The sequence below is a fragment of the Poecile atricapillus genome, chromosome Z (genome assembly GCF_030490865.1).
Source record: "Poecile atricapillus isolate bPoeAtr1 chromosome Z, bPoeAtr1.hap1, whole genome shotgun sequence".
Lineage (NCBI taxonomy): Eukaryota > Metazoa > Chordata > Aves > Passeriformes > Paridae > Poecile > Poecile atricapillus.
In genome coordinates, this window is record NC_081289.1 from 37850937 (window position 1) to 37861884 (window position 10948).

The window sequence follows — 10948 nt, forward strand, 5'->3', positions numbered from 1 at the left end:
TAACAGACAAGTGCTCACAGGTCTGAAGTTCCCACGATACAATTAAAAACCCTTTGAAGGAGACTGTTGATATGGTTACAGCAGGGAGTTGTTTATTGATCTCTGGGGGCCCTAAATGATGGCACTTTTTCCAACACTTGGGCTTTTTTTTTTTTTGCTTTTTTGCACAACAGTCCATGTTCCCAGTCAAAGATCTGGATCCTATTATGTTAGGCACAGTATAAACACATTACAAGACATGTCAGGCCCTGTTCTAAAGAGACTGCAGAGCAAACACTGCTCCTCGCAAACATAAAGCAGCTCTTGATGAAACAGCTGTCGCCAGTTACAACTCACATCTGGAATTTATGTGTTAACAAAGCATCCATACATAAAAATAATATAAATTAAATAAAAAAAAACCATGGCCACCACACATTATGATGTTTGCTTTTGATTTTTCCCACGTGTCCAGGCAAGCAAGCAGCCTACAAAAACAAAACAGGTAAACGGGTTTAAAAAAGCCTAACTAGCTATTTGATGTAATGGTGACAATAAATGACTTTTTACGCAGTTTTCCAACTCAACTATAGAAGTGCTTTGAAGGGAAAAAAAACCAGAACTGTAATTCTGGGACATAATTCTACTCATCTGAAAAAAATATGATTCACTAGAAATACAAGAATTCTGGTCTATGTGAGCCAGAATTGGAAGAACAATATTAGACCAAGTCCAATGGAAAAAGCAACGTGGCCTGAAGCAGTTGTTTTGTAACAGGAAAAAATTTAGCACACATTCATTTCAGGCTCTCTTTCTGTGTCTTATCTAGGGAAAAACTCACATGCATTTACTACTATTAAAACTCAGAGCAATTGTCCAGGCTGTGACCGTATCCACATGTACAAGGGTGCTGTCCCATGCGGTGAATATGCTTACTACATGTTAGTGCTAGGCACTAACTTGCTGAAACCAGCCAGCTAAGGTTTAGTTCTAACTGCTAGGCAGAGTTTGTGCAGGTCATCAGCTTTATCTCTACACCAACAGGTCTGGAATGTTTGACTGTCGTGGAACAACATGGAGCGTCTCTGCTCATATACCTCACTGCTAAGCCCATTACTTCTAGCTCTTCTTAATCTTACCACACATTAGTAAAGAAAATTCATATAGCCAATAATAACGGGACAACAACTTGACTTGACTAACCACAATCAATAAACTTGCTGATGGTCTTTAGGTGCGGAAAAGTTACATTCCTCTACTCATTTTTTTGTAAGTACTACAGCTTAAGATAAACACTTAGCACAGTTCTACACTCTTTACTATGCAACCTCTTAAACTTTTTACCTAGAATTCATTCAATACAATTACCTCCAAGTCTGATTGAAGCAACTACCTGTAAGTATCTTAAAAGAACTACAGCTACAAGCAGGACAGGCTGAGCTAATATTTTTCACAGTTTGAGGATAAATTCTTGTATTACTTCATCAGCGTAATCCTGAAAGTATTCAGAATGATCAATACACTTACCCCAAAAGGATCCAGGAAAAAGCCAATATTTGACCTCCTGGAAGACAAAACCTCAAACAATTTGTTAACTATAGCAATATCAACTAGGCTCAATACTGATTGCATCTACCTATGATCTTTTGTCTACCCTTGAGTTCATTCTTCCAGACTTACACATTCACCTACTCGAAACCCCTAAAGCAAACACTGCAAACTATGCTAAGAGGTTGGATTTTTACCTTCTCAGTAAAGATTACTTTTCTTCATCACAGAACGAGTCACAGAACGTGACACCAGACTAGGGAATACCAGGTGTTAATTCCTTCCAGCAAATAATTTAGCTTTGTTCTGTGAAACCAGTAAACACCACTGAATTCACACATTGTTTTAAAAGTAACATAGACATTCTAAGAGCCAAATTTCAACACAAAGCAAACTAACTGCTCCAAGTGTAATTTTAATACTGAAAGGAAATTCAAAAAAATCTATTAACCAGAGTAATACTGACATGTTCCATTAAAATTATGCCAACTGTTATTCCTTTCACATACATGCAATACATACATTTTGGAATTCCACTGATGGGTACAGAAAGGCAGAAAAAAGATTTGGCTTTTGGTAATCATTTGAATCCTTAAGTAACAGTGCAGACAGTCCCTACTATGCCTGCAAAAGACTGGTTCATCACCTTTAAACATTTAGCTGGTTCTTGCTTTAGAATCTAATTGACACTATATGAATAAGCAGTGCTCAATTCAAAAATCTGAGCTCTAGCTGCCTCATATAAAGATAAAATATTCATTACTATTATTTTTTTTTAAATGCTGATTTCCATAGTGAGTTTTATGCCTTGGTCACCTATAACACAACTTTCATCAATATCTATAAAGAATAATTGATTCTGAGTAAACAGCTCACAATTATTAGCCAGCATACAATTTATAAAGCAAATATTTACATATCAAATATTAAAGTAAGCCCAAATCATTATTAAAAACAGACTTATGTTTTGAAAATGACAAATGCAAGAAAAAACTATAGCATGTGACTTCAGGTGGTTTTGTCCCAGACAATTTTATTTCAATTTTTCACTACCAGCATTTTCTCAGTAAGCTAAAAAAAAAAAGCCAGTAAACACACATTAATAAAAACCCCAAAGAGATCAATTGTATTAAGCAAGATTTACAAAAATAAAGCAAAATATACAAGACAAGAGCAGCAGAGGCCTTACACAGCTATAGCACATCATGAAGAAGTAAGTGACCTCTATCAAGGTCACATGAATATTGCCTGGTGTTTCTCTGCTCTTAACTAGCAGCTGAATAAACTAAGAAAGCATGAAGTAAAAAAGTCAAAGATGATGAGCAAGTGCAAGGTAACTGCTTGTTATTAGCATATGAAAAACAACTATGAAGAAATTAAAAATCTCAAAAAGAAAGGCATCCACTGTCATGCTTTTCAAAAGGAAATACTGGTATGTCCCAGATACAATTATCAAATGCAATAGTATAACAGACATACCTTTAATTAAATCTTTGGGTTGTTAGAAAATACATAAACTTTAATTTCAGGATCTAGAAATCCTGCAATTCAACCAATATTCCACTTCCAGTCAAAAAACACATTTGCCTTCTACCCTCAGCTGGACTACTTGAGGACATCTCTGGCAATTCAGTGGGCATGCACTCTCAAAGGCAGCCCTCTCAGCAGAGACACGTGTTTTCTTACCAATGCCACCAATTAGCTATCCATAGCCTGACACATGGAAAGAGGACATGGAAGATGCTAATCAAGACATGCTTATCCTGGTTCAAAGCAGAATCACGACAGGTTTCCCTGGTTCAGATGCCAGCCACAAGGTTTGCCACCTTCACAGCCAGTTACAAACCCAGAATGGGTTTGACAGAAGATCATCCTGCTGGTATCATCTCACTGATGGGCAACTGCAAACTAAAGCCTGTTTACACAACTCCAGGGCATAACAATGAGACACAGGGCACTGGCACTCCCACACCTTAAAGAGTAACAGGAATTCTCTTTTTTAGTGAAGTAGCTACTAATAACGATGATTTATAGTTTTAGGATACATCAGAGGAACAAAATAAATGGAAAGAAGAGTTAGCAGCTTCAAGGGACTTTAAATCAGGTCTCAAAGATGAACACTAGTTAGATAAATAAACAAAAATTTCTTGTCAGTTACAATGGATGAAATAGGATTATAACATACAAGGGCAGCTTAAGGGAAGTTCAGACAGAACCTCTTCACACTACACAACATGCCACATCTTTTACAACAAATGCTATTTAATCCAAGAGACACAATAGGAGTTAATAGCAGCAAGTTCAAGGGGTTGGTGATTTTTAGGTCAAAAGGACAGGCGATTACCTCCCCATTCTCAAGGATTAACACAAATCACAAATCCAGCAATTTCAACACCAAATCTAGAACTTGTACCTGGTCCAGTTAAAAGAGAAGAAAATACTAATCTACAGACTTCAAGTAGAAAGGCATCATCTGCTCAGTAAGCTGGTTCATACACTTGCTACTCTGATGGACAAAATACTGATACCTCATTTCTAGTCTGGGCTCCCCTAGAGCTTGTATGCTCAGCCATATTGCTGTGTGAACTTCTGCGTATCAGGGAACAACTTAATACTGGTATTTTCACTGTGTGGGGATCAAGGAGCCTTTCAACATACCCAGAGAGAATGGTAAGCTTTTAGGAGTCCCATGAGGAAACAGACTAGACAGACATATTCTCAATTTAAACAACTCAAGTCCCTTCTCTAAACTAATTCTAGTCATCCAGCATCCTTCCTGAGTTAGGAACCTTTCCTACTCTCAACACGCCAGTCAGTTTTACAGCTGCATACAACTTCTTTTCTCTTTAAAATAAGAGCAGATCATGTTACCTGGCTGTAATCCCAAATCCTTCTCAGAATCAGTATTTAGGGGGGACTCACATTTTTTTATGGAAGTAGCCAGAAGTATTACAGTGCACTTTGTTAAAGCACATTCAGATGTAGAATGAGAAACCAAATGAAATCAGTCTATAATAGCACTTTATCCAACTTTATTAAAATTGGCAAAAAAACCAGAAGTATTCTCATGAATATGGATTTTGTATTTTATTCCAAATCATTGTCAAAGGTAATGAAAAGAGTTGGAATAATGGAGATGGCAATTCCCCATACACTATCTGTTCTGCAATTTATTACATGGGAAAAAAAATATCTGTTCACATGGACAATAGTTCTGCTCTACAGTATTATTTTTACAACTAGAACATCACCCTGAACTAAATAAAATGCCTTACTGAATTCAGACCACAAAGCTTACAATTTCAAAAAGAAACACAGTCCTCTCCTGACTCAAAAAAAAAAAGTTTCAAAACTCTTGATTGGGATGTATTACACTATCATTCTTCAACCCTTAACTATTTGCCAGCATACTGTGTCCTCTATCAACACATCATACTAAATATACTAATAATAACCATATTAATAATAATAAAATTAATAATCATAATAATATTAATATGAAACATATTAATACTAAGATTTCCTCATCACTTGATCCTTTAAAAAATTTAAAAATACAACCCTCCCACCCTCTATCTGTATCATCACATATTTTAAGAATTCCTCCCAACTCTAATACTTTATCCTGGAAACAAATGTTTATAAAGAAACACTGTCCATAGCTTTGCAAAAGTAGAAACAAAAAACAACCAACCAACCACAAGAAAACCCAAACCAACCAAACAGACAAAAAAAACCAACACCAAAACCAAAAAAACCCTACACGCTACTAGTAGTCATTGAGTTTTCCAAATAAGAGATCTAGTGTTTATCTATACACAGACATATTTTCTAGGAAAAGAATGACTGTTACTCTGAACCAGATAAGCCATTTGTCAAGGAATCTTTATTTCCACAGTGCTTTGCACAAAAGCACTTCAATTATTTTTAACTGCACTATCTACATAGTTATTTAAACACATGGACATGAGAGTTCATGGGTAAACTCGTGTCTCTGAGCCAAGCTGAGGAATGGTTACCAGCTTTCCCATTTTGCAACTGCTACAGTGGTTTTTCAATCACATGATTACAGAAAAACAATACCCTTAAGATAAAGGCACAAAACAGAACTTGTAAGTGGATTTTTAATCAATTAATTAAAACATCACTGAGCAGCTTTGAGGCACTGTACTACCTAGTCACTATAGCCATGGCTACATAATTAAAGCTACTACAATACATTTGGCCATAAATCCTGAATAGTGTCCAGGAAACTTACAGACAGTATCCTTAAAAGAAGCAAATTGGATTTAGCCACTTCTAAATAAAATTTTATTTTCCTGAAATTTTTATAGAACTATAATAATTTAGAGATGATTAATTATTTAGATAATTTCTCATGACTGCTTTAAAATTTGATAATCTTCTTCATTTAAAAAGATATTATAAATACTAGAAGCTTATCAGATAACTACACTGCACAGGAGACATTCCAGATTTATTTAATGTTCTGATAGATTTCCCTGTACCTATTTAGGGATGTCTAGAAAAGAGAAGTGTCATCCCGAGATTGCAATTCTCTGAGAATTTAAAAGATGGCAACACCACTCCCTCTAGTATGGAGAGGGAGAAGTGTTCAGTGCCTGCTCTTCCAGGGAAATACCTCCAGACTGACAATGATAAGTAAACTGGTTAAGAAAAATGGTCAGCTCTCTCATAAGCCATTCATGTGCTCCTCCTTTAGCTACTTGGGGAAAACAACAGAAGGGAAAAGCCAGCCTCTAAAACATACTGATTAGACATTTGTCAAAAGCAGTACGTAAGGAGATGATTTTCTTACAGTTCCTATCCAGCTTTCAGTTATTACAGAACTCAAAACAAAAAAATGTATTAGCAATTATTTTTACTTCTTTTTTTATTTAAACAAGAAAAAATTTTCCACATGCTGCTGCAGAAATTGTTCAGCTAATCATCTAGTCCCAGAAAGAGACTGCCTGTAGCCTGCTCTTAGTGTATCACCAGAAGGAATCATGAACAACACTTGTCAGTTGTCCTCCTCCTAATGCATTCTACTTTGGCATCTGCTATTTTTGTAAAAGATGTAACAGTATAACCATTTCCTAATCCCCCTTTTACTGGGGTGTATGAGGGAGGAGTAAAGCCTACTCTAGCAAAGGTATCATTTCTATGTAACGATCCTGAAAATATTTGTTAACCTAATGCTTTGTTTACTTAGTCTGGCAAATGCTTTTATTTTAACCTTGAGTATCTTTAGTAAATGTCAGCTGTAAACACAAATTGATAGTTTTCTCCCTTATCTGTATTTCTAATTAAGTTTTTTCCTAGCTACAGAGTTACGTCTAAAACAAACATTCTATAGAGAATCAAAGTAAAACCAAAAGATGAAGTATTTCTTTGTGAAACTGCATATTTATATATGGCATCACCAGCAGAGGGAAGGAGATCATTGTATCCGTGCGTAATAATTTCTCCATGCTTTTCTTCCAGATATGAAGAAATATATTCCTGTCCGTTTCATTTGTATCACAAACTTTAATGTCTCTTCCAAAGCATGTAATAGGAGGTTGTGTGTACCCTTTATTCAAAAAGCAGTTCCCAGTAAAGAGTTTATCTTTGTGCTTAAACTACATACTACATACAAGTATTTTTTAAATTGTAAGCAGACTGCTGAATGGACAGGAAAAGACAATGATATGCTAAATAAGAGCTTCATTTTCATACAAGGAAACATCAATTAACTGAGTTCTGTACAGCTGAGTGGCTTAAAAACTTCTGCCAAGACACTAAGCTGCTCCTTCTTTTTACTTATTACAGCCAAGCCTGCCAAAAGACCATAAAAATTGATTTTATGTTTCCGGTGTCTCTATGCTAGCTGGGAGAATATAGATTTTTTTTTTTTTTTTCCCCCTAGGTTTCTGACAAACAGAACCTTCCCTTATCTCACACCTTTGCTACTGTAACCAACACTGAGCATCTTCTTGGTCAACTCTTACATCTGATTTAAGTTATGATTAAGGTAGGAGAACATTTCAGATTGTTAAATCAAACACTCTTCTACATCTATGGTTTTAAAGGGTTTCTTGCCCATCGGTGTTACACAGGAGGCTATATCCCACTTGTTCTGCTAAGGCATATGTGGTAACTGACTATTTTTCACATTTGTTTTAAGGAAGTATTAGAACTGCTCTGTTAGTCTGTGAGCTACCTCTTTAAATTCCAGCATCAATCCTTAAAATGGATTTAGCATCTTTCGCATCAAACATTAATAAGGCTCACTTAGGCACTCTTAATGTGAAGGAAAATTTGGCTTGTATGAAATGGCTACACTGGAACATTTCATGCTTTTGCAAGTGCAGGAGTATGATTATTTCCTACAGTATGTCATTATCTTATGCCCTGTGGTTCTTCTTGAAATTATCTCTTCTCACTCAAGCTGCCTACACCACATTTTTAAGCTATACAGTTTCAATTTATGAATTGTGTGCATGCAAATTTTGAGCAACTATACCACAAGCCAAGTAATAGAACACATTAAAGTATATTTCCCTCAGACACTACTAATAGAACGAAAAACCAAAGAGCTTGGAACGAAAAAAGATAAATATCTGACTCAAGACATAAAATCAGGTCATTTGTTTCCAAGACAGATAAGAAAATACTATTCTAGATACATGCGCAATCTCCTTACACTTTCCCTGAGCAGGTTTATTTAAGCATGGCAGGAGATGTCATTTCACATCCTCACAAAGCAAATTAGTTCACTGCCTACTTGTCCTTCTACCCAAAAGCTCCCCCCTCCCTTTTTCAGGGACACTCCTGAAAGAACTGCCCATCTGTAACTCTAGATGTCAACTCACCAGAGAATGGAAACTCCCCTTGGGTCTACAAGTACCATCTTCCCTTTCTTAGGATGAAGTAACTCTCTCGGACAATAAGGCAATTTAAACAGCGCGTAACAGATTAACATGCAACATGGATGGCAACACTGCACAGCAGCTCTGAGGATCAATATCACCTCTGCAGATTAGTAATCTACTTGTCGTCTACAACATGTCTGCATATCTAAAACTACTCTACTGACCTTTGTACAGAAAATATTGTTTCAGAGACAGTGAAGTATTATTGCACTACAGCATTTTGCATTGAGTTTACAAGGTAATAAAGACAGAGCTACTTCTTCACACGCAAATGGCTATTAAATAAGGAAAATAAAACTTGACATCCCCCAGACAATCAAAAGAAATGATTTATTTGGATGCCAACATCTGTCTTGATATTGCGGCCAAGTGCTTTTCTGTGCTCATTTAGGACTGTACTTGGAAAGCTTTCCAGTTACATCTACCTAGAGATTTCTCTCTACCGCTTCCCATCTGACAGAAATCACTCAGCTGGGTCTGATGAATAATAGCGAAAGGCAGCTTTTATCAGAGATGACTGAATTACAGATTGTTGAAAGTGCCATAAAGGCTCATTCCAATGACTACATTTAATTTATTTACTATACTGCCTACCAGAAGCTAGTAGTCGTTTGATATCTTTATTTCAGAAGGCTGGAAACAAAAGAAATATTAACATTCTTTGTTACTTTCTTACTACTGTACCTAGTAGAGTTTGATAAGCAAAATTAACTTTTAAACAGAGCGCTGATCCCCTACCCGTACCGTGTGCGCCTAGGAACCAGAAGAGAAGGTACCCAAACCAAAGCAGGGCAAGTGGTACTCGGTATGAAGGAAACAATGTCAGAGATGAAATTGCATGGAAAGAAAACACATTAACCTGACAGCCTTTCTAAGTAATGTGGGAAAGGCTTTTGTGAATTGATACATAAATGATTAGCTGTTGTCCTGCGGTCCAGAAGACCAGAGCCGGGGGGAGGCACAGCGCCGCGCCCCGCCGCCCTCCGCCGGGGCGACCGTCGGGACAGACCACGCTGCCGAGGGCGGGGGCACGGCGGTGGCAGCGGCCAGGTGACACCCGGAGGAACAAGTTGGCCCGGCGGCCGCCTCGGCGCCGGCTCCGGGCAGCGGCGGGGAGAGATGGAGGGATGGAGAGCGGACGGCTCCTCTCTTCTGCAGCCGGGGCGGGGGGCGACGGCGGAGCTCCGCGGGGGCGGGGAACAAGGAGGGCGGGGGGTAGGGGGGGCGCGGGCGTCCCCTTTGTCTGTGTCGCCCCTCCCGTAACGCCCCCACCCCCGCCGGGAGCGCCCCTGGGGCAGGCCCCCGCCCCCGGCAGCGCGGGCAGAGCCGGCGGGCGGGCGGCGTTACAGCCGCCCCCGGAGCGTGTGCGCTGCCCCCGCCCGCGCAGCGGGCATTCCCCCCGCCCGCGGCGACACCGCCCGGGCGCGGCTGCGGACAGCCCCGGAGCGCTGCCTTACCTGGCAACCGGGGCGGGCGCAGCCGGCTCCGTCCTTCAGCCTCTCCCCACGGCGGCAGCTCCCGGGGCGAGGCTGCGGTGCGCGGCGGGGCGCGGGCGGACCGCCCCCGGCACGGCAGGCAGGCTGCCCCAGCCCCCTGCGCTCGGCGGGCAGGCGGCGCGCCGGGCGTTAAGTTTCAGCGGCGGTGGCGGCCGCCGGCGGGCAGGGCGAGGCGAGGCGAGGGGAGGCAGGCGGGGCGGCGGAGGCGGCACGGGGGCTGCGCGGCGCCGGGAGCGCCGCCACACTGCAGCGTCTCCAGGAATCCCTCACGCGAGAGGCAGCCCATCACCCCCGGCCCGCCGCCCTCATTGGCTGCGGGGCGGGGAGGCGCGCTCCCGCGGCCAATCGCTCGGCGCCCACCGAGGGTGGAGCCGCCGCGCCGGCCGCGCCCATCCCGCGGCCGCGGGTCCCCGGCCGCCCCGTCGGGCGGGGCCGGGCGGAGGCGCGCGGGGGGCGAGGATGAGGATGGGGAGGATGCGGAGGATAAGGGGGGGTATCCCCGCGCGAGGCGGGCAAGGCTGGTATCCCCGGGCCGCCGCGGGGCTGCCGCTGGGCGGCACGAGGCGCTGTGCCACAAGCCCGACGGGCGTCGGGCGAGCCGGGTGCCCCGGGCGAGGCGCGGCGGTGGCCCTCGGCCGGAGGTCGCGGCGCCCCGGCGAGCCCCGGCAGGCGTAGGCGGTACTGTTAGCGAGCCTGCGGTGCGCAGCCCTCCCGCTGCCGCCGCCCCGGGCAGCCCGCGCCGGGCAGTCGCGACCGAGCGGCGAGTCGCAATTGGCGTCTGTGGCTTAGGCGAGAGCAGAGCGTATCGCGTGTGCAGGTAAGGACGTGCAAGGGTTAAGCTAATTCCCTTGATCCATCCACTCTGAACTGGAGCTTTGATTAACATTGGTCTGCAAAATGTAACTGTAACAAATTCAATTAAGGGAAGCACATTTCTTCAACTTTTAATTAGATCTACCCTATTTGTCTAATGTTTAATATAACATAAAAAGTTGCTCGGGCTCCAGA

General features: G+C 41.8%; 1 protein-coding gene across 1 annotated transcript in view; it reads right to left on the reverse strand.

The window, feature by feature from the left end:
- Positions 1-10104, reverse strand: part of LOC131573767 (synaptotagmin-1-like) — a 333607-nt gene extending 323503 nt beyond the window's left edge. Inside the window, exon 1 of the mRNA XM_058827998.1 lies at positions 9902-10104. The gene's annotated coding sequence lies outside the window, so the exon portion shown is untranslated. The remainder of the gene's footprint in view (positions 1-9901) is intronic.
- Between the last annotated feature and the right edge of the window lie 844 nt (positions 10105-10948).